Genomic DNA, 25,259 nt, shown 5'->3' with positions numbered 1-25,259 from the left:
TATACTAATAAGTGTAAAAATACTTATACTATTAGTATAAGTACTTTTATACTAATAAGTATAAAAAATACTTACCTCCAATGATTGTGAGAATTACATTATGAGAATTAGCTAGTTCATATGAAGTGCCTACTTAATAAACCTGACCTAGCTCATTATTATCACTGATGCTCCACAGTGAAAAGCTTCAGACCGTATTATTGTAGTGGAGATCTCAGTGCCCCCTAAGTATAGCATTTCATTCACTCTCAGTTCTTTTCCTGTGCTTCCAGATTGGCTATATCACACATTTATTAGAAGCTGTAAAAATCACAGCTTTCTTTAAGCCTCCTTTCTTATTATAGTCCCCTTACAAGCTGTTTGCTCTCTAGCAACAAAGTTAGAACTGTAGTTAAAAAAAAAAAATCCAGTTATGTTAATGAAGGAAGATATAGTTATTAGCTTTCCTTGCACCAGCTATTTAACTAACTGCAAGTGTTCTGATATGCACTCTCCCCATTTGTGATTAGCTCAGCCCTGCCTACCTGCATGTATAATACAGTTTCCTTCTAGGGCAACAAACTTGAGCTGAGGACAGGACAGAATTAGTAATTAATTGGTGGAGGCTGAGGAAAATAAACAGTCTAAAATGTAGTCTACTTAGAGTATCAAAATCAGGTTATGTCTAAGTGAGATTACAGTTTGAGAGGTTTTTGCTCATATGGTCAATGAGAGGCTTTAGGATGGCCATGATTCTTGTGGGTGTTGTACCTAGAGTGTGAGGGTGGAAGGAATGCCTGACTAAAATGAGGTGAAGGATCTGAAAGCATGGTCTAGCCTTGGAGAAAAGGCATCTATCTGGACAAAAGGTATCTATAGGAGGAAGGGGTCAGAACCATAATTGTCCAGGGTAGAAAGTTAAGCCAAAACAGGCTCTGGGGTCCTCTATGTGTGACGGGGGCTTGATTAGGGAGGATGTAGCTCACTGATCATTTGGGGACCCAGGACACTGTTCATGGAAGGTATGCTTCCATGTGGTAGAGCAAGACACAGAAAGAAGCACCAACCTAACTGCACTGGACCAGGACTTGGCTGGGACTGAATTCCCAAGAGGAGGAGACTATTACCAACTGCTTGGGAGGAACCTGAAACAGATATAGTGTTTAAATCTTAATGCATTACTTTCTTTGCCTTCTCAAAGTATAACCTTTTTTTAAAAAAAAATTTTTAAGGGGTCAGAAGCACAACCTCTACCATTGCTAGCATCCAGCTGTTTGCTGACACATGTGGAAAGAGAAATTTGCAATGATCTGGTCCTTGACCCCATCAGCATGTGTAGTTCTACTTTTTAACACCTAGAAAAAAAATTGTGTGAATGCCCTTATCCAAAATTAGATTTGAATGGCTTATTTGTTTCCAACTAATTTTAATGTTTTGTTTAAGTAAAACCAATTTAATTAGCTAGTAAGGGTAATTACAATTGTTATCTAATTTGTAAAATCCTATCAAATTTACTTTGAAGATTTAAGGAAATGGTGGTTAAATTCTTAGAAGACTACATCATTATAACAAGGCTAAATTAGGATCTTTTTCATAAAAAAACAGAAATGATAGAATAAAACTAATGTGTTCTTTAAATTTCACATCTAATCTTTTTAAATCTTAAAGATATTACTTTAATAAATAATATAACAAAAAAGATTTTTGAGTTAGTTATTTTTTTTAATGGAAAAATATTGTCAGAAGAAAATTACATCTTATTGGGATTCTAAAGACTTTATTATTTATTGGGGAATGAAGATTCAGTCTCTGACTTGAGGGATTTTGTAATTCTTTGAACTTCTGGTAGTTGTAAAAGAAAAATACATGGTTGTATAAACATATGTGTCATAGTCAAAATCTGGAACTAGTGATTTTTGATGCTCAATAGCAAAATTACACAGCTATTTAACTTACACAGCTGGCTAAGAATCAAAATGTCAGACAGAAAAAAAAAAAAACAACCCTCTCATTGTAAGTTGAATAACACTGCTACCAGCCAAATGTTGCATTAGATAGCTAAACAGACGTTCTGACTTCCAAATATATGTTGGTCATTAGCCAACTGCAACGAGGACTGAAGTCCACATTATCTAACAAATGTTACCTCATTTGAAATTCAGACTATAGCTGATAACATTTTGGTGACAGACTGATTTTCAGTCAGTGGAGAAACTGCTTGAAATATATTAATATTTTTTTCTCTCTTGCATTTTCATGTACACGATATTCTGACTAGTTAGTCTGATTCATCCATTTGTCTAATATAGCAGTCATTTAGCTTTAGTGTAACAAAATAAGGTTTTAAGTAGAGAAAATAATTATGTAACCTAGAATTTATCAAGAGATAAAATGATTATAATAATTCCTTTAGCATTTTAGTGTACACTTTTGTTTGCCTAGTCAATAACCAGTACCTTTTCCTTTTCTGCTCTGACAGAAACTGATTTGTTTCAATTACTGCACTGGCCATGAGTCTTAGGGAAGGCTGCCAGCACCAGCCCAGGGCTGAATCGTCACTGGTCTGAGCCAATCATGCTGTTCTCCTTTCCTTTGCCAAAGAGTAGTTTTAGGTCTAGGCACATGATGCACTTCTGAGAAGTGAGATGTTGAGGATATTTCCAATCAAGATTTTCCTTGTTATAAAAAGCCCTACTAATGTTGTTTTGGCAGCTAATTGAATGCTTGAATTGGCTTAATGGTTATATCATGTGGTTGTTAGTGAGAGTAAGTTTAAATAGGCCTGTAGTATATGAAATAATTCTAGAGGAAGCACTGTGCATTAATTTAATTAGCAATAAATAACTAATTATTATTCAGTATGCCAAGAATAAAACCCAGCCCACAGTAAGTTACTCACTAGAATGGGTAATAAGTGACAATACAACTGTTGACAAGAACGTTTGGCAACAGCAACTCTTACGTGCTGCTGATGTATTTTATATTTAAATTTAAAAAATTTATGAACAATAAATGAAAGAATCTGACAGAGGAAAAAGCAGTTATCTTCAGCTGCTAGATGGTTTTGCACTTTCCAGTGACACTTAAATAGTGGTGGCTGTCAACTGGCTCAAGACGGCAGAGCAGAAAAATGCAGGGAACCTGTCATTGATTACATGGTCATGAACCAAATTAAGCAACCTGGAACAGACCTACCTTGGGTATAATTACATTAGATCATGCTACTCCATTACTGTGTATGTCAAATCGAGCTGACATTGTCTGTTAACTGCAGCTGAAGGCATTCTGGCTGATAATTGGCCATCAAAAGCCAGGCCTGACCATCTAGTAATAGTTTCGTCTATAATATATAGAGTATAGCTCTTCTATCATTAAGAAGATGTAGAAAAAGTTCGTACAGGAATAAGGAGGGTATAACATGAAGGGAATTTATTTGAAAAAAGGGGAAAACATACGATTCCAGTGCAAGGAATTATGGGAATAGAGGGGCAAAGATGAAGCCTGAACCACTGTTGATTAACTGAAGCCCTGGACACATAGAAACTGCAAAGCAGAGCATTTTTTTGCACCAATTGATATTAGAAATTCTAGCCTAAACTGTTTTGTAAGGAGCCTAGACTCAACAGGTGGCTGATTGTGTCTGTATTAGAGGAGCGGAGGCTCAGGCAGTAAAGCGTCTGCCTGCAATGTGGGAGACCCGGGTTCGATTCCTGGGTCGGGAAGATCCCCTGGAGAAGGAAATGGCAATCCACTCCAGCACTCTTGCATGGAAAATCCCATGGACAGAGGAGCCTGATAGGCTACAGTCTACGGAGTCGCAAAGAGTCGGACACGACTGAGCGACTTCACTTTCACTTTCACTGTCAGAGGGAGAGCCTTAGTGTAGCTCCTCTGAACCACCTTTGTTTTTCATATAGTTGAAATAGGGATAAATCCCAGGATTCCTCTAAGGTAAAAAGACAGAAAATTAGCCAAGAATTTGGGTGAGGAGCTTGCCAGTAAAAGTTGTGGCTATAAGTACAAAAGGGTAGTGAATACAGTGTATAAGGACTTTTTGGCAAACTACCTAGGATTCACAGCCAGCCCAAAGTGTGTTTGCAACACCACTGAGAGCTGAATTCAAGCCAGTAGAGAGAACCACTGAGCCCTAAAAGGAGAATAGGTTATGAGTTTATTTTCTAATTTAGTTATCAGCAATGGGTGCCAGTGGGGTCACTAGTGACCAGGCAGCCAAGGAAATATGAGTTGATTAAGAGCAAAGAGAGCTGCACAGGGCACTGCGTATTGTACAAATAAGATACTCTCTTCCTGCGCCAACAAAGGATTCAGTGAGCCATTGCCGATGACACCTTGGGAGGACGAGGGAGAAGGTGAGGAGATCTTAAAGACTAAGCATCCCAAAGAGGCTATTGAAACCAAGGATTACATATTTTCTTTATGCTTCTCTGAACCTTAGAGACAGTCCTTGATTCGCTAACTGCATGACTAAGATAATTTAAGCCTCGTGAGCTTTAGTTGACTCCTGTAAAGAACAGGGACAATAAATTGTACACGAGGGCTCTTGTGAGCATTTCAAGTTACATCTACAAAGTACCAAACACAGACCAGACTAGTAGACAACTTTGACATGAGTCAGAAGACCATGCTTTTCTCTTCTGAAGGCCAGAGTAGAAGTGTAGATGGGCACACTGCCTGTGTGGCTGTGTTAGCCCAGGCAGAAGACTGGTTACCCTGGGGTGAACTGAGAGTTAGCAATCAGAGCAATGGTTGCCCCTTGAAATGCTCTGTCTTGGTTGAGCCCAGGAATGAGAGTGACTTGACATCACGATGCATTTGTCTAAGTCTGGTGAAATCAAGTTATAGTTTGTACAGGATCTGGGAGGGGGACAGAGCCTTGAGTTGGGGAGATCAACTTGGTCAGCTCTGGGGAGTTGGGATAGCCCAGGGAATATGAAAGGAGAGGAAACCTCAAGGGTAGTTGAATCCTTCCTAGGTGTTTCATTCCTCCATCATGAAGAAAATGTTCTTCAACTTTCTTGACATCCCAGACCCAAACATTAAAACCCACCTGTACTCACATGTGTGCTTGCATGCTTAGTTGCTTCAGTCATGTTTGATGCTGTGTGACCCTATGGAATGTAGTCTTCCAGGCTCCTCTGTCTGTAGGATTCTCCAGGCAAGAATACTAGAATGGGTTGCTGTGCCCTCCTCCAGGGGATCTTCCTGACCCAGGAATTGAACCTGTGTCTTTTATGTCTCCTACATTGATAGGCAGGTTCTTTACCACTAGCGCCATATGGAAAGCCCGTGTATTAACAGAAATGCTAATATATTTATCAATAGAAAAAGCCTCAATGGAGGAGCTGAGTGGAAAAGGAAACTGTTTATTGGGAGGCAGCTGAGGTGGAATCTTTGCTTCCACTTACTAGAGACGGGTATTTGGTTTAGTTGGAATGGACTTAAGACATCAGAATGTTAATTTTTCTAGTTGAATCAGTCACCGATTTTGAGCCAGTTTTCTACTTTGTAATTTCAGTATATGATTTTGACATGAGTGGGCAAATAACTCCATTGAGAGGAACAATTAACTGGACTATTGCACAAGTATGTTAGGGCTATCATAACAAAGTCTCAATACAGTAAAGTGATGGCTGAAAAAAAGGAACAAAATTTATTGTCTCTGTTATGAAGCTAGAAAACTGAAATCAAGGTATTAGCAGGGCCCTGGTCCCTCTGAAACTCTGCAGAGAGCTCTTCCTTGCCTCTTCCTAGTTATTGGTTGTTGCTGGCACTTCTTGACATTCCCTGGACTGCAACTGCGTCAATCCGATCTCTGCCTGTGTCATCCCATGGCTGCCTTTACATAGTGCCTCCCTCTGTGTACTAGTTTTCTCTTTTTATAAGGAAAGTAATTATATTGGATTAGATCCCACCCTAATGACCTCAATTTAATTTATTTCCTCTGTGTAAGATTTTTTTGTGGGGAGCACAATTGAACACACAACAGTCAACTCTCTGGTCCTCCAAAACTCATGTGTTTCCCATGTGCAAAGTACATTCAAACCGTCCAAACATTCTGCAAAGTCTTATCATTTCAGCATCAACTCTAAGTCCAAATCAAACCTCATGCTAAACAGCACAAGATGTGTCAACAAGTTTCAAAGGTTTGCAATCATACAAATATAGCCTCTAACTACAGTGGAATTAATTAAGAAACAAACAACAGAATAACTAGGACATTTATAAATGGTATGGGGAGGGAGGTGGGAGGGGGGTTCAGGATTGGGAACACGTGTACACCCGTGGCAGATTCATGTTGATGTATGGCAAAACCAATACAATATTGTAAAGTAAAAAAAAAAAAAAACAATAATAATAAAATCAAAAAATTAAGTATCAAGTTTCTAAAGAATCTTGGAAAATAAATAACAATTAAAATTAGGAAAAATATGGTATATATAAACAATGGGCTATTATTCAGCAATTAAAAAGAATGAAATAATGCCTTTTGAAGCAACATTGAAGGACCTACAGATTATCATACTGAATGAAGTAAGACAGAGAAATACAAATATTATATGATGTCACTTATATGTGAAGTCTAAAAAAGCTGATAAAAATGATTTTATTTACAAAACAGGAACAGACTCACAAATATAGAAAGCAAATTTATAGTTAGCAAAGGAGAAAAGTAGGCTTCCCTTGTGACTCAGCTGGTAAAGAATCTGCCTAGAATGTGGGAGATCTGGGTTCAATCCCTGGGTTGGGAAGATCCCTTGGAGAAGGGAAAGGCTGCCCACTCCAGTATTCTGGCCTGGAAAATTCCAGTCCATGGGATTGCAAATAATTGGACACAGCTGAGCGATTTTCACTTACAGGAGATTAACAGAAGCACATCACTATGTATAAATAAGGATTTACTCTATAGCACAAGAAATTATATTATCTTATAATACTGTAATGGAAAAGAATTTTAAAAATGCACACAGATACACACACACACACACACACACACACACACACACGTGAATCTCTTTACTGTGTACCTGAAACTAACACAATATTGTAAACAAATATATGAGTGACTGAACTGAACTGAACTGATACTACAAAAAGGCTTCCCTCATTAGCTCAGTTGGTAAGGAATCTGCCTTCAATGCAGGAGACCCGGGTTCAATTCCTGGGTTGGGAAGATCCCCTGGAGAAGGAAATGGCAACCCACTCCAGTATTCTTGCCTGGAAAATCCCATGGACAGAGAAGCCTGGGGGGCTACAGTCCGTGGAGTTGTAAGAGCTGGACATGACTTAGTGACTAAACCACCACCATCGTTGGTCCAGTGGTTTGTATACTTCAAAAAAGGAAAAAGGCACCATCAAGAACCAGGTAAAGGTGAAACATTTCTTTCTGGGGTAGACTCACAGACAGATGTGCAAGGAAACTGACTCTGGTCAGAGGGCTTGAGAGATACCAGATAGCTTCTTGATTTCCATGTTTCTCCTCCATCTACCCAGAACCCCACAATGTGGCTCTGGACCTTGATGAAGAACAGTTAGGACCTGAGAAATTTGGTTTGATCCCTGACCTAAGTGCTGGCCCTAAAGTTAAGAGTCTACATGAAACGGCCAGAGGCCCCACTGCCCATGACCGTGATGTTTTGCCTTTGTGGAAGTGATAAAGGGAAGGTCTTTGGGGGATGGCATTAAACCCTGAGAGATGTAAGCAGAAATTATATTCAAGTTATAACAATATTAGAGACAAGTTAAGCATGTGTACTCGCCCTGATTCTATTTGATCTTGTACCATGTGGTAAGATAAGAAACACAAAAACATAAATATTGAAAAAAAATTAGAAAAAATATTAAACTCATTAATAATGAATATACGACATGTTAAAACCTGTGGGATTCTGCTAAAGCAGAACTTGGGGAAAGTTTATAGCTTTAAAGTATAAATAGAAAAGAAGAAAGATTAAGAATCAGTTATCTAAGCTTCCATATCCAGGAACTAGAAAAAGAAATGCAAATAAAATACAAAGAAAAAAGAAGGGAAGAAACGATAAAGAGAAAAACTCAATGAAACAGAAAAATTATAAATGCTAACAATGAGTTCTTTGAAAATATTAATAAAATAGACAGACTTCTATAAAAATGGGCTAAGAGAATAAAACAACTGTGCAATAGCAAGAGAGAAGACACTACTACTATAGATCCTACAGGGATGTAAAAAATAAGTTTATATTATTAATGATGCTATATCTGTTAAATAAATTGAATCTGAATTTAAACAACATCCTACAAAAGAAAATTTCTTGACATATATGGTATCACTGCTGAATTCTTTCAGATATTTAAAGAGGAAAAAAACCCAGCAATCTCACACAAACATTTGAAAATACAGAAAAAAAGGACATTCCCCTATTACTTTTTAGGACAAAATATCCTGATCCCCAAATTCTGTATGTTGTTGTTGTTCAGTTGCTAAGTTATGTCCAAATCTTTGTGACACTGTGGATTGCAGCACACCAGGCCTCCCTGTACCTCATTATCTCCTAGAGTTTGCCCAAGTTCATGTCCATTGAATCGCTGATGCTATCCAACTATCTCATCCTTAATTCTATACGTACATTACAAGAAAAGAAAATTATGTCAATATCTGTAAACTTAGATACAAAAATGCTAAATGAAAGATTAACAAATCAAATTCAGCAATAAATGAAGAAAGAAAAATAAACTGTGACCAAGTAGAGTTTATTCCAGAAATGAGAGATTAATATTTGAAACCAAATCAGTGTAATTCACCATAATAACACAATTGATATGTAAAAAGCATTTGCTAAATTGTCATTCATTGTTTTAAAAATTCAGCAAAATAATAATAAAAGAAAACTTTCTTAATTTAATAAAGAAGTATGTACCAAAAAATCTACATAGAACTCATATTTAGTGGTGAAATAGTAAAATTTTCTTCCTGAAGTTGGGAATTAAATGATGTTCACCATGACTGTTTATAATTATAGTATCTTAGATATTTTAGTCATTGCAGTAAGAAAAATTGGAAATTAATAAAAATTGGAAAGAAGGGAGCAAAACTGCCATGAAATGTAGGTGATAATATTGTAAATATAAAAATATCCAAAACTATCTGCAACAAACTGAAATAATTAGCAACAGAATTTAACAAATATGCTGTACACAAATCAACATTCAAAAGTTAATTATTTCTATATGCTAACAGAAGGCAATGAAAAATAAAACTTTTAAAATATTATTTAACACAAGATCAGAAAATATCAAATGCTTAGGAATAAATAAAATAAGAGATATATAAGATCTATACTTAAAAACTACAAAACACTGTTCAAAGAAATCAAAGACCTAAATAAAAGGAGTGATACATCATGTGTTTTGATTGCAAGACTCAATAGTATTTACGTATATATCAATTTTCCTCAAATTACTGTATTGATTCAACACAATCTCAGTCAAAATTCCATCTTGGAGAAATAAATCAACTTTCATGTAAATTTTAAGTTGGCACTCATGTTAAATTCATTTGCTAACTTTTCTAGTTTGTAGATACTTCTGACGTTTCTATATCCACAATGTGTTTGTCTCTTATTTGGTAGATTAAAAAGAAGCATGCTAGTCTTGGAATCAGGATCTCTATCCAATTTCTTTCTCCTGGGGAGAGCAAGGCAAGAAATCTACTGGACCTTGGTTTTCCCTTGGACAGAGTGGATATTGGGCTGTATGATCTCTACTGTCTCATGCAGGTATACATTTTATAAATTTATTAAGTATAAAGAGAAAATGTCATATCCATCTCAGTGGATAAAATCATAATATCTAAGATAAATCCAGAAACTTTTGTTGAAATATTTATCATAGATAAGGAGGAAAATTGTAGGAATATTGCTGTTTCTTCACATATTAATTTTGCAATTTGTTTGTTGCTAAGTCATAAAATAGTAATTTGTTCACACTGAACTAGAAATGTAAATTTAACATATGATATTTTTACTTTAAATTTTGAGAAAGTATAATTTTACCTCTTTTTGTGGGCATTTGAATGATCTTTTATAATATAAAGATGATGGTATTATTAGGTAGTCTGACTGCAGTGGTAAGTTTAGAACTTTAATACACCTAAAACATTTAAAATTGAAAACATTAAATAATAATAGTATTTAAGTAATTTCAAGGGCAGATTAAGTAATATTCTTAAATGAGTTAAATTTTTAGTATAATAAGAGAAATAAGAAAAACATTGTTTTTCAATATTCAAAATGTAATTCTCTCTCCATGAAAGATGCATAGATGATGGTAACAACTGCTTAAAGTAGGTATGTCCAACTCTGTCCAACTCCAGAAGATTTTCCTTTTGGTATGACTAAAAGAAATATCTATTCAAGGCAACACTATATCTAAAGTTAACTTTCAAAGTAATAGTTAATTAATTTGTTTGAGCAGCAGAAATGTTTCTCAGTTCTGGAGGCTGAAAGTCTAAGATCAGGGTGAGAATCCTCTTCTGAGCTACAGACTTCTTGCTGTGTTCTCACCTAGTGGAAAGGACAAGAAAGGGTCTCTTTGATAAGGACACTAATCCTATTCAGGAAGGTCCCACACTCATGACATAATTGATAATAAGTGCTTCAAATATACCCAAGATTTTCAAGTTATTGCCTGAGGGTTTTTTTTATCATTTTATTTTTATTTTTAAAATTATTAATTTATTTTTATTGGAGGCTAATTACTTTATAGTTTTGTAGTGGTTTTTTTTGCCATATGTTGACATGAATCAGCCATGGGAGTACATGAGTTCCCCATCCTGAACCCCTCTCCTACCTCCCTCCCCATCCCATCCCTTAGGGTCATCCCAGTATTTTTGTAAATGTCCTTTACAACTTATGGTTTGTTAGGGAATGAATGTTTGTGTCTCTCCAAAATTCGACATAATGCTTTTACAATAATAAATTTGCTTAGCAAGTGGAGAGGAGCTGGAACAATGAAAAAAGATACTGGGTTATGGGGGGAATATTTTTTTCTAGTATAGTATTTGTTATCTCTATCATGTTTGTAAGTTACTGATCTCTTCCTTTTCCATTGTTTCTTTGTAGATTCACAGCTCATTATCAAGTTCCCATTACCTGGCTCCCCTTTTTGCCTTCTTAACTTTTTAGTTCCTTAGGCCCATTGTTCTTTGCCAGATTGAGGGTAATGAAGTGAGGCTATAGTGATTGTAGATTTCTCCTCCCTCAGAAAGCTTGGATGATGAAGTAAATCATTAAGAATTTTATTTGCGTGCTCTGATCCCATTGAACAGTACTGCCTTTTAAGCAGATATGGTCTCTATCCCTTAGGAATAGACCAGAGACCCTAAACTTTGAGTAGAACCTTTATATAAAATTTTCTAAGTTCTCTTTCAAAGCCTCTGAACAGGGCCGCCAATGAGCATTTTCCAGATAAGATGCCCAGAAATGTTTGTAAGTCCTGGTCCCTATTTTTCCTCTTTGGGACACTCTCAGTCCTCCTTTAAGGTTATATAGACTATAGACCAGATGCTCAGAAATGTTCTGGGATTTGATCCTCCAGCATTATCCCAAGGGTCCTCTGGTCTGGAATGGGTTCCCAAGAACTAAATTAATAGTTATCAGTGCACCGGAGAGGCAACAAGATCTACGTTGTTTCCAAACATGTTCTGAAGACCATAGTCTTGTAGGTAATGACAGCACTATCACATTTTTCTCACAGGGGGAGATGTGAAATTGGACAGGAATGATACATTTGATAGTAAAGAACATGACAAAATAGTTCCGAGACCTGAGTAATAATAGATGTTGCCAGAAGAATCATCTCTGGGCAATAAAGAAATATTTAAGGATTTCTCTACCCATGTTTCAAAATATTTGTTTGATAAATAATCATACTTCACATGGACTCAAGGATTTTATAATCTGTTTAAAATAAAATTGCTTAGCATAAATAGGAGGACTCACGTACCCTAGAGACAGCGTGGACTGAGAGAAACAAAGAAGACTTTGGAGTTGATGGTTAATTTCCTAGTCTCTGGGTTGTATCCTTGAGGTTGAAGTCAGGTATACTAGAATTCTGCCAGTTCTATTCTGAACTAGTGAGGGCATACCTAAGACAAGCTAAGAATGCAGTGCTGCCAGGGTGGAGGACAATAATTGTAATTGAGAAGAATCATACCATAAACATAATAGCAGTTTGTTCAAAGACCTGATGGAGGTAGGGCTGGGAATGTAAGAACTAATAATAAAGTTAGTGGTCAGGAGAATTGGAAACAGGCTGGGGCAATGTGATGAATTTGCACAGTTCCGCACAGACCATTAGTGGCTATTATGCTCTATGGAAACCCCTTTAAATAGGGAACAAGTACAATGGAGAAGTGGTACCTTAGAGAAACCATTATCAATCAACTGAACATGGAAATTAAGACTGTGTGCTCCTTGAAAGCAGAAACTGACTTATTTATCATTGGAATTGCAGAATCTATCTCCTAACCTAAAATATAGCAAAAGCTCTGGAAATGCTTGTATAACGGCAATAAAAACACTCAAAGGACAAAGTTTTATAATTTTGAGGATTGGAAAAATGCAGATGCTAAACTTACCAAAGTTGTTTTATGTTTTCACAAGAATGTTTCCTTCCATTTAATTGTAAAAATAAATGTTAGTAGATGTAGTCAGATTGGATTGTAGGGTCATAAAAGAGACAGATCAGCACAAGGAGCGGTCTTCTAGGGAAGCTGGGATAGGATTTTATTTATTCTGAGAGGACCCATCTCCGCAAAACCAGAACTGAATCCAGAGGCTTACTGGGAGGTGATAATACTGTTAGTGAGATCACATTTCTTTTCGTGGCTCAAGACGCAAAAGTTAATTACAACTTTCCATTATAGTCTTCCTTATGTTCCTGCTAGAGACTGAACAGATCTTTTCCCATTAGTAATTTCCCCTGAAATTCCCCTGTTTTCCTAATTCTGTTAAGACAGAATCACACAACTCCATCTAGTCCTGCATCTGCCTGTCCCCATCTGTGTGTCCCTGAAGTGGGAATAATCTTGCTCTCTGAAGAGCTTGCTATGGCTGGTTCTGTGGCACAGGAGACCTCACCTTGGATTGTGCAGCTTGGTGAGTCTGTTGTCAGTTTGAATTATCTTAAGTGCTAATTTCCTATGGAATGGAGGTGGAAGGGTCGTTGCTTGTCTATTCTGACAATGTTTCTAAAAGACAGAACTGCAGGGAAAGGAAGGCTGAAAAGTAAATTTACCCGCATCCTAATAGCCTTCCTCCACACACACCTACTTCTTTACTGTTGGTAATTATGGGTGGGATTATATTGGTTATGGGCTTCCCAGGTGGCTCAGGGATAAAGAATCTGCCTGCTAATGCAGGAGCTGCAGGAGATACAGTTTCAGTCTCTGGGTGGGAAGATCCCCTGGAGGAGGAAATGGCAACCCGCTCCAATATTCCTGCTGGGGTAATCCTATGGACAGAGGAGCCTGGCGGGCTACAGTTCGGTTCATGGGGTCACAAAGAGTTGCATACAACTGAGCAACTGAGCACACAGATACTGGTTGTGCTTTTAAGTTGATTTAGTAGAGGTTTCTAAGCAAAGACTTTTTGAGAACACTTTTTAGGATATTCTTTTGTTTTTCAAAGGTGACTTTACATGGCAGGCAAGGCACACTCTGACTCTGTAGCCCTTTACCTTGAACCAACTCTTTTCAGTCCATCTACACGGACTCGATTTATTTTAAAACACAAAATGTGAGGTTATATTCTAAATTGCAAAGTGAAATGTAGCCCATTATTTCAATGTGATTTCACAGAATGGTGTACTCTGCACAAGATGGGCTCTGGTCACCATCATGTTCTTGCCCTGCTAAGACTGCTGTGACATCATCCATTTACTGAATGACTCTTCCTGTTGGGTTGCAGTTCGTGGCTCACAGCATAAAAGTGGCTGAATCTTCAGGCTTAAGTCTCCATTTTCTTCACATCACTCAAAACAGACAAGTCATTACAAATATTGGGATTCCATGAGGTGACCTTTTCTCTACCTACTTTCTTTACAAGGATTACTTTAGCCAGAGTGGAGGGAATGACAATATTTTTTTAAAAACATTCTAGTTTTTGCTTTCTAATTGTTCATTCAAAGTGAAAAATACATATTATCAAGAGACTTCTAAGGCGTATATATTATCCTTTCTCTACTTGCTTTTATCTCACAATCAAGAATTTTATTTTCTATTGCTTTCACTTAGTGGGCCAATATTGACTTCCCTCTTCTCTTACCTCCTCATTTCTTCAGAGTTCTCCAAAATCTGATCTGACATGCCTTTTTGTGAACCCTCCTAAATCAGACCTTCTGAGTTTGATTTGGGAGAATGGCATTCTATCATGTATACTATCATGTAAGAATTGAATCGCCAGTCTATGTCTGACGCAGGATACAGCATGCTTGGGGCTGGTGCATTGGGATCACCCACAGAGATGTTATGGGGAGGGAGGTGGGAGGGGGTTTCATGTTTGGGAACACATGTAAGAATTAAAGATTTTAAAATTTAATAAAAAAAAAATAATAAAAAGCCTAAAAAAAAAAAAGTCAGGAAGGATGTTACATGTCTGCCTTCAAGAAGGTGGGGTCATGTATTCATTTCTAGAGTGTTCAGTATGTACAGTGTAGATTACTATAGATGGTACTTTGAAGAACCTAAAACGGTCCCAGTGGCTCTCATTCCCTGCGCAGAGAGATTTGGGTTGCCCCCTGCCCTGGAAGGATAGGTTTTATTCAGTTCAGTTTAGTTGCTCAGTTGTGTCCAACTCTTTGCGACCCCATGAATCGCAGCACGCTAGGCCTCCCTGTACATCACCAACTCCCAGAGTTCACTCAGACTTGCGTCCATCGAGTCAGTGATGCCATCTAGCCATCTCATCCTCTGTCGTCCCCTTCTCCTCCTGCCCTCAATCCCTCCCAGCATCAGAGTCTTTTCCAGTCAAATCGTCGCATGAGGAGGCCAAAGTACTGGAGTTTCAGCTTCAGCATCATTCCCTCCAAAGAAATCCCAGGGCTGATCTCCTTCAGAATGGATTGGTTGGATATCCTTGCAGTCCAAGGGACTCTCAAGAGTCTTCTCCAATACCACAATTCAAAAGCATCAATTCTTCGGTGCTCAGCTTTCTTCACAGTCCAACTCTCACATCCATACATGACCACAGGAAAAACCATAGCCTTGACTAGACAGGCTTTGTTGGCAAAGTAATGTCTCTGCTTTTGAATATGCTAACTTCTCTTCCAAGGAGTAAGCGTCTTTTAATTTCATGGCTGCAGTCACCATCTGCAGTGATTTTGCAGCCCCCCAAAATAAAGTCTGACACTGTTTCCACTGTTTCCCCATCTATTTCCCATGAAGTGATGGGACTAGATGCCATGATCTTCGTTTTCTGAATGTTGAGCTTTAAGCCAACTTTTTCACTCTCCTCTTTCACTTTCATCAAGAGGCTTTTGAGTTCCTCTTCACTTTCTGCCATCAGGGTGGTGTCATCTGCATATCTGAGGTTATTGATATTTCCCTTGGCAATCTTGATTCCAGCTTGTGCTTCTTCCGGTCCAGCATTTCTCATGATGTACTCTGCATATAACTTAAATAAGCAGGGTGACAATATACAGCCTTGATGTCCTCCTTTTCCTATTAGGTTTTATTAGTCTTGTGCAATTTCTGGGAACAGAAACTTTAGATAGAATGCATTTCCCTCCCCCTTACTTTCCTGACTGTTATAAACTAAGAGTGATATAATTTAAAGCAGCAACCTGAAAATAGGTACACAAATTTGGTAGGCAATATAGTTAATATTTTCTGAACATTTTTTATGAACCAAGAACTAGACTAAGGACAATCCATAGATTAACTAGTTTCTTCTTTACAGCAAACTTATGTATAGATACTTATACTATTCTTAGAGATGGACAAATTAAAGTTCAGGAAAGTGATTTTGCCTACAGGCAATAGACTTATGGGTGACAAGGCAGGGGTTCCAATGTAGTTTGACTCCATGAGCCAAACTCTTAATCACTGTGATATATAATTAACTTGAACAGTGGCCCAAGACCAATTTCCATAGTGCCTTATTTAACTAGCCATTTAAATCATGAGAAATCACTTAATCTGGCTGTTTCTCAGATTCTTCACTTATTGTAAGAGGATTTGTCAAAGTGGTGATTTTTTTAGTCTCTTTCTGTTTCATAATTGTATGAGAGATTGGAGACTACATTCCTTCTTGAAAATTTCTGAAACACTCAGTATCACTTAACTGCTGGTTATGTTTTAAAATCAGAATGTAAAAATAAAATAAAATAAAATAAAATCAGAATGTAGTTTATGTATGTTTTAGAATCGGAATGTAGTTTAAACCTGGTCAAATCCACTTCCAGACTTGTTACGCTCGTAATTTCCTTTTTTCTGTTTAATTATTTTTTTCACAAAACATTTATGTAAAAGTAAGAAAGTCGACCACAATATGTAGCACCTGTGTATATGTGAAAAGTATAAGACAGTAAAAGATTGTATATGAGAGTTGTGTGTGTAAAACAGTACTTAAGAGAGAGTGAGAAGTCTATGAGAATGGGTGTGAGACTTTGTGAAAATATGTTTGTAGAGGTGAGAGTGTAAGAGGATGAGGGTGCATGCAGAGAAAGGGTATATAAGAAAGAGTGCCAAAGGGAGAAAGTATAGGTGAGTGTTCAACAAAGAGTATGTGTGAGAGATAAAGCGTGGATACACCAGAGAATATGGAAGGGTAGAGAGAGAGAGAGAGAGAGAAGCAGAGAGAGGGAATGTGGAAGGAAGGGTTTGATGTGTTGTGAACCTGAGAGGGTGAGAAAAAGATTAACAAGTGTGAATGTAAGAGTATATAAATGTGAATGAATCTTTGTGTGAATGTGTGTGTGTATGTATGTTCACTAATTAGGCATATGCATTTTCCTGGGTTAGAGGCCAGTCCTATGCCTTGCACAGCATGCTATTACACACCATAGCTGATTCATTGCTCTGACTGATGTCAAATAGTTCACCACTCACTGTAAAGGATGTCCAGAAAATGAATATCTAACACAGAAAAAAGCAATTGACATGAGTAGCTGAGATGAATCATGATTGCACCCTGGAGTTGAGAGTAGAGTTGCCCTGAGCCAAAGATGTCTTATAGAGGGAGGGCATGGCTTTTGGGTTAGCAATGAATAGAATGTGCCACAATATTCACGATACCTTTTGGGAAAGATATGCAAGAAAGTATGAAGATGTGTGGTATGAATTTTATTTCTTACCATATATCTTTCTGCCTGGTATGAATCTTTTATAAGAGCATGACATATTTTTATATTTAATAAATACAAGAAAAAACAGGATTGTCTATCTAAAAGGCTCTTTTGTTTATTGAGTGATATAATGTCTTTAACTTCTCTGAAGGTTTATAGACCTTCAGTAATAGTTCTGCTACTACATACAATTATGTTTTATATAGAATTGTTTTGGGTGGGAATCAATGGGTAATAATTACTTTCCACATTTGGACTGATGTCCATATGGAAATAAAGTAAACACTTTAAGACCCAGAGTAAAGAATAGAAATTCAGTTAATAAAGGAAATCCAGGGGTAATCATCAGTGTCCTTGTACCTAGGAATTTGTGGTTGTCTCCAAGGAGGGTATTAAACTTGTAACAATTTGAACTAATATTAAGTACATCTCAAAGGGGTATGATGAACTTGAGTGGCTGCATCTATGCTACAAATGGTGGAATAAAAGCCCAGAATTCCCAAATATGAGACTCACCTCTGTCATTGTCTCAGTTCCAAGTACATAGAAGAGCAACATATCTCCACTTATTTGTCCTAAACTAACCCAACTTTTGGGACTTCCCAGGTGGTGCAGTGGTAAAGAATCCACCTGCCAATGCAGGACACATGAGTTTGATCCCTGGGTGAGGAAGATCCTCTGGAGGAGGAACTGGCAACCCACTCCAGTATTCTTGTCTGGAAAAATTCCATGGACAGAGGAGCCTGGCAGGCTACAGACCATAGGATCGCAAAGAGTCGGACACAACTGAGCAACTGAGCACACAACCCAACTTTAAAAATAAGACCCAGATCAAATTCCAGTGAGCAAAGAACATTTTGTTTCGATAAAAAACATCCATCCCTTTTATATCTCCAGCAGACTTTTCTGGTGCCTATTACTTTTATGATGCAGTGCTTTTAGGGCCTATGAAGTTAGTGAGGAAGAAGATCTCCCCCTGTACTGGAACAGGGTGGGTGTGTGCTCAGTTGCTCAGTTACGTCCAGCTCCTTTTGACCGCATGGACTGTAGCCTGTCAGGCTCCTCTGTCCATGGAATTTTCTAGGAAAGAACACTGGAGTGGGTTGCCATTTCCTTCTCTAAGGGATCTTCCTGACCCTGGGGTTGAACCTGCATCTCCTGCATTTCCTGCATTGGCAGATGGATTCTTTACCACCGAGCCACTCAAGAAGCCCCACTGCAACACAAACAACTACAGAGGTAAATATTCTAGGGGACTGACCAGGATACGCACCAAAATATATTCCTATGATCACTCAGAAAATGAGAATTTCCCAACAGGTTAGGAAAATCAGAGACTACTTTATCAGAAAAATGCTCATGTATTTATTGAGTTCACATGTCTCATTTTCCTAACTTTAAAATACAACACACACACACACAATAAAAAATAAAAATACAACACACAACCCATGAGAAAGAGACCTGCACTCATTCCAATATGTAGTCACAAGGAAAAGCTGCATAAAACACTTACATTTAAAAATTATATAATTAATTAAAAATGGAGTTAATGACAGTGAACTGTGTGCAGTTAGCAGTAGAAAGATTACTTACCCCTGTGATCCTCACCTGTTAGGATTCTTGTCAGCTGCTGCTGTGCACTTTAGGCTCTTCATCTCAGAATAGAAGGATCATGTGTGACCCATCCTCTCCAGGGAAGAAACAGGTAAATTTTGTCTCTTAATGAGTTCCTTTCCAAAAGGGCATTGGTTGAGGGGGGCTATTACAGGAATCTGAGGGTCTCAAGTGAAGTACTGCTGCAGTCTTGTGTGGGAATGACAGGTACTGAACAAGAGGTGATTGTGCTGGAGGTGGGGTGGTAGAATCAAGGACAAACGTGTCAGGCTGATGTGGGCCAGGAGAAGAAATGATATTCCCGTGAGAAGGTCATGCAGTACTGTGCTAGGACTGAGCAAAGAGTGAAAGCAACTTTCTTCCTATTTCTGTTAGGTTTTGTTTGCTTACTTGCTTTATCAAATATAACAATACTACCCTTACCTGCACATTTAGTATTTTTCCAAAGAAAATGTGTAATAGTTCAGGCACATCACTGGTGAAACAGCTCACATAACAGCCCTAGTTAGCCTAGAAGTAACATGGGGAAATGTATTCTGCAAACCACATACAGAGACAAATGTAATAAATGTACTTTTAAGCATAGCTACTTGTAAAACACATGATAATTATGAGTAATATATGCTCACACATGGTCCATTTTTATTTTAAACTTACATAGTGATTTTATGTCTGTAAAGTCTTTAAATATACCACATATATTTTGCTTTAGTTCAAGATATATCTATTTCAGGAACAATTTAGAGTATGGACATTTCTGGAAGTATTACATCTTTAGCTGTACCTTCTTCATTTGGTTAGTTGATTAAATATATGTGTACTTAGTCACTCAGTCATGTCCGACTCTTTGTGACCCTATGGACCCTATGCCAGGTCCCCCTGTCTGTGGGATTCTCCAGGCAAGAATACTGGACTGGGTTGCCATGCCCTTCTCCAGGGGATCTTCCCAACCCAGGGATCGAACCCAGGTCTCCCACATTGCAAGCAGATTCTTGACCATCTGAGTCACCAGGGAAGCTATGCTACCGCTGCTGCTAAGTTGCTTTAGTCGTGTCTGACTCTGTGCGACCCCATGGACTGCAGCCCACAGGCTCCTCTGTCCCTGGGATTCTCCAGGCAAGAATTCTGGAGTGGGTTGCCATTTTCTTCTCCATTGCATGCATGCATGCTAAGTCACTTCAGTCATGTCCGACTCTGTGCGACCCCATGGACAGCATCTCTCCAGGCTCCCCTGTCCACAGGATTCTCCAAGCAAGAATACTGAAGTGGGTTGCCGTTTCCTACTCCCAGGGAAGCTATAATCGGCTGCAAATAACTTTATTTAACTAATTTGATTAATTATATAAAATTAAATTATTTGATTAATAACATATTTAACTTTATTAACTTAGGATGTATTATTCTTAGATGTATGGGTAGTATAACATATATTTTTTTTCATTATACACTAACTCCCCTGTATAGTGCACACTACATGTTAAGGGCTCAATTAGATAGGTGAAAGAATGTGTAGGTGAATAAGTAAAAGCTTGTATATATAAATTAAGAAACAGTTATATCTAGTTATTCCTTAAAAGAATTTGAACTGAGGATTTGAGTTCAGTTCGTGCACTGGAATATCCCCAGGAGAATCCAGGAAGGAACTAGGGGAAGAAGCCAAGCAAAGGTTTGCTTTCCAGTAAAGTCCTGGTCTCAGCCTAATGCCCCTGAGGCCCTGAAGTACACATTGCACATCACAGAGTTGGCTTTCCAGGGAAAATAATTAGGTGTTTATACTTAGCATAAGTTGTGAAGGACAACACACTCCTGCGTACCTCCGGCTCTCATCTGTACGTTGCTCGGGCAATCCTAAGATTTCCATAATGAGCAATTAGCAGCAAAGCATGTAGAGGCAGGGAGCTTGACACCCAGTGCTGGTATGAGGGATTGATAGAACCTAAGTGAAATGCCAACAGGATTTACTACAGCTAGCAATCAGTGCAGCCAAGATTTTAAAGTGAATCTCTAGTTAAGAGAAAGAGCTTTTCAAGTACATTACAGCAAACCATTGCTTTACTAAACGTGATCATATTATTATTTGGTTAACCAATTCCAAAAGAAAATACTACAAAATTTCATCTTCAGACACAAGTGCTTTCAATGTTTCTGTGATCTCTTTATCACTGCACAGCATTTTACATATCTTTTGTCAGTATACACAGACCATTTTATAGTCTTTGTTTTTATTTTTTAAAAATTTATTTCTTTTAGTTGGAGGCTACTTACTTTACAATATTGTAGTGGTTTTTGCCATACTGATATGAATCAGCCATGGGTGTACATGTGTTCCCCATCCTGAACCCCACTCTTACCTCCCTCCCCATCCCATCCCTCTGGGTCATCCCAGAGCACCCGCCCTGAGCAGCTGTCTCATGCACCGAACCTAGACTGGCGATCTGTTTCACATATGATAATACACTTGTTTCAATGCTATTCTCTCAGATCATCCCACCCTCGCCTTCTCCCACAGAATCCAAAAGACTGTTCTATACATCTGTGTTATCGTTACCATCTTTCTAAATTTCATATATATGCGTTAGTATATTGTATTGGTGCTTTTTTTTTCTGGCTTACTTCACTCTGTATAATTGGCTCCAGTTTCATCCACTTCATTAGAACTGATTCAAATGTATTCTTTTTAATGGCTGAGTAATACTCCATTGTGTATATGTACCACAGCTTTCTTATCCATTCGTCTGCTGATGGACATCTAGGTTGCTTCCGTGTCCTGGCTATTATAGACAGTGCTGCGATGAACATTGGGGTGCACGTGTCTCTTTCAATTCTGGTTTCCTCAGTGTGTATGCCCAGCAGTGGGATTGCTGGGTCATAAGGCAGTTCTATTTCCAGGTTTTTAAGGAATCTCCACACTGTTCTCCATAGTGGCTGTACTAGTTTGCATTCCCACCAACAGTGTAGGAGGGTTCCCTTTTTTCCACCTTCTCTCCAGCATTTATTGCTTGTAGACTTTTGGATCGCAGCCATTCTGACTGGTGTGAAGTGGTACCTCATTGTGGTTTTGATTTGCATTTCTCTAATAATGAGTGATGTTGAGCATCTTTTCATGTGTTTGTTAGCCATCTGTATGTCTTCTTTGGAGAAATGACTGTTTAGTTCTTTGGCCCAATCTTTGATTGGATCGTTTATTTTTTGGAATTGAGCTGCAGGAGTTGCTTGTATGCTTTTGAGATTAATTCTTTGTCAGTTGCTTCATTTGCTATTATTTTCTCCCATTCTGAAGGCGGTCTTTTCACCTTGCTTATAGCTTCCTTTGTTGTGCAAAAGCTTTTAAGTTTAATTAGGTCCCATTTGTTTATTTCTGCTTTTATTCCCGATATTCTGGGGGGTGGGTCACAGAGGATCCTGCTGTGATTTATGTCGGAGAGTGTCTTGCCTATTCCTTGCTTTTAACTAGCCTGCATCACGGTGGCAGTGACTTCTAGACCAGGTCTCAGCAGGTCCTCTCCGCACTGCCGGTCACCCCTGCCTCACTGGCCCATATCTCTCCTCTGCCCTCTTGTCTGTCTACACTGTAGCCACAGTCATGATTTCTCAGTTCCTTGGAATCAACCACTCTTTCCTTCATTTGGGTCTTTACTCAGGCTGGACTAAGCTTCCCCTTCACTAAATGACAGGCTCCATGTTAGCCTTTAGATCTCAGCTCACATGAAACTCCCTTTAAGAAGACCTCCTTGACCAATCTGCCTTGAGGCAGCTTCATTGAGGTCTTCTACCCCTTCATTCTGTTCCTTCGCTTTTTGGCACATTCTTTTTATATTCTATATTTTTTTCCTTACTGACCTATCTCTGTTTGCCCCACTACACTGTAAGCTCCAGGAGTGTAGAAACTATCTCAGTTTACCACTGTATACCTAGCACCTCACACAGTGCTGGCATAAAATAGGTTCTCAGTATGTATTTATTGACTAAATAAAAATTGTGACTATCCAGCAATATCACCTTTTAATTAATACATTAGAACTTCGACCTCTAGCTGGGTATTACTTCCTTAGGCAGCTTCACTGGGATGACACATATTTATATAAATGATATTCATTGTTCAAAATACGTTTGAAGCATCTGTTAGAAGTATTCCTCAGAGCATACTCTTGAATATTTTTAATAATGATAAGTTATATCCTTTGAAAGAGATTTCTTCTCTTTTTTTGTAGAAATAGTCAATTTTCTTTAGTAGTCAAGGCTGGAGAATAAAATCAAGAACACTGTTTTTGGTTACATTAAAAGTACTGTGGATGGATTTTTTTTTTTTTTAATTTTGAGAGGCTCAAAAACTGGAAAAGCTAGAGGTTTTTCCAACAGGGTATTTCAGATAAGATTTCACACAACAGTGGTTGCAAATATCTTGTTGACAAGACATTATTCTACATCTTGGTAAAAACAAATGTCAGCTTCCTCACTTTAGAATTACAATTTCACTTAAAAACAATGAAACTGAATAATTTTTTAACATATTTTCTAATGTTTAGGTTTACTCAAATGAGTAGTCTTCTCCATGACTTTTAAAATCTAAATTCATGGGGTTGACCCTCTTTGGCTCCAAAATCACTGTGGATGGTGACTGCAGCCATGAAATTTAAAGATGCTTGCTCCTTGGAAGGAAAGCTATGACAAACCTAGGTAGCATATTAAAAAGCAGAGACATCACTTTGCTGACAAAGGTCTGTAGAGTCAAAGCTATGGTTTTCCAGTAGTCATGTATGGATGTGAGAGTTGGACCATATGAAGGCTGAGTGCTAAAGAACTGATGCTTTTGAATTGTGGTGATGGACTCTTGAGAGTCCCTTGGACAGCAAAGAGATCAAACCAATCAATCCTAAATAAAATCAACCCTGAATATTCATTGGAAGGACTGATGCTGAAGCTGAACTTACAATACAAAGGGCCACCTGATATGAAGAGTAGACTCATTGGAAAAGACCCTGATATTGGGAAAGACTGAGGAAAAGAGAAGGGGATGACAGAGAATGAGATGATTGGATGGGATCACCAACTCAATGAACATGAGTTTGAGCAGACTCTGGGAGATAGTGAAGGACAGGGAAGCCTGGCGTGCTGCAGTCCATGGGGTCACAAAGAGCTGGACATGACTTAGGGACAGAACAACAACAAGCCTGCATAAAAGGAAAAAAAAAATGAAGTGTGGAATCTCTAAAACTCTTTTTAAATGCAGTAAAACAAGGCTACATTATCCTAATTTGGACAAAGTTATCTGTTCTAGTGACAAATTGACTTAGAATACTAACTTTAAAAATGCAGTTTTATTATTTTTAAATGCCTCTAACACATTGCTGATAGGAGCAGGAAAGGGAGAAGTCGGTTATGTCTTTAAAATTGTATAAATGTATTTTTGGTAATTATCTTATTCATGTTTAGCAGTTTTTACTCATAAAGTGGTTTTATAATTATCTGAAAAGAATTTTTTGGCCTTCTACTTTAATCAGGCTAATCACTTTTGAAAATTTCCTAATCAGCTATTTTGGATGGAGCAAAGTGAAATTTTAACTGGTATTAGTTACAATTATCCAAATTCTGTAATGAATGTGGAGGGACTGAATGAGTCCCTTTTTTAAAAATTCTTTAGCCAATGAATTCATTAAGAAAAGCTCTGAAGCTTATTTATTCCCCATTCTCTCCTGTAATGCCCCTGTCTTATGAATAACCCTGTCCCTGTACTCTACAAACTTGCCTCATCAGTCTCCTGTAAATATTTCTTGGTCAGTCTATTATTTGTGCTTCACTGGGTGCAGGATTAGGGAAGGATGGATTAGTTCTAGGCTGAGGTTTTGCCAGATGGGAGGGATGAAAGGAACATGAGACAAAAGAGTTCCAGATATTGAAAGAGAATGTTGAAATTCTGGACTGGTTCTACTTATGGTGTAGGTCAATTATGAGAGTTATTGGCAAGCTCACTGGAAGAATAGGCGATTGGATACATGACTGGGACATCTGAATTAGCAGTTTTATTTTCTGGTTATGACACATTTCAACAGTATATCTGTGGGAATATGGAAAGTAGTGAAGCCAGTGGAGTAGAATTGAGGGTCATTAAAGATAACATGGTCAAGGAGTTGAGAGGCTGGAATACTGGCTGAATTCCTCTCACACTGAACATTGGATTCAGTCAGGATAGTGGCAGCCTTGGATTGGAAAGGAAGACTATGAGTCTAGTAAATGGTTGGGAGACCTGTGAATGTTGGGCAACAGCAATAGAGATGGATATATGGGCAGTGGGACAGTGTACTTGTTTGAAAGTGACACTGGAG

This window comes from Capricornis sumatraensis, chromosome 3, assembly GCF_032405125.1.
Source record: "Capricornis sumatraensis isolate serow.1 chromosome 3, serow.2, whole genome shotgun sequence".
NCBI classification, from domain to species: domain Eukaryota; kingdom Metazoa; phylum Chordata; class Mammalia; order Artiodactyla; family Bovidae; genus Capricornis; species Capricornis sumatraensis.
The sequence above is the reverse complement of the archived record's forward strand: the minus strand, read 5'-3'. Positions refer to the sequence as shown.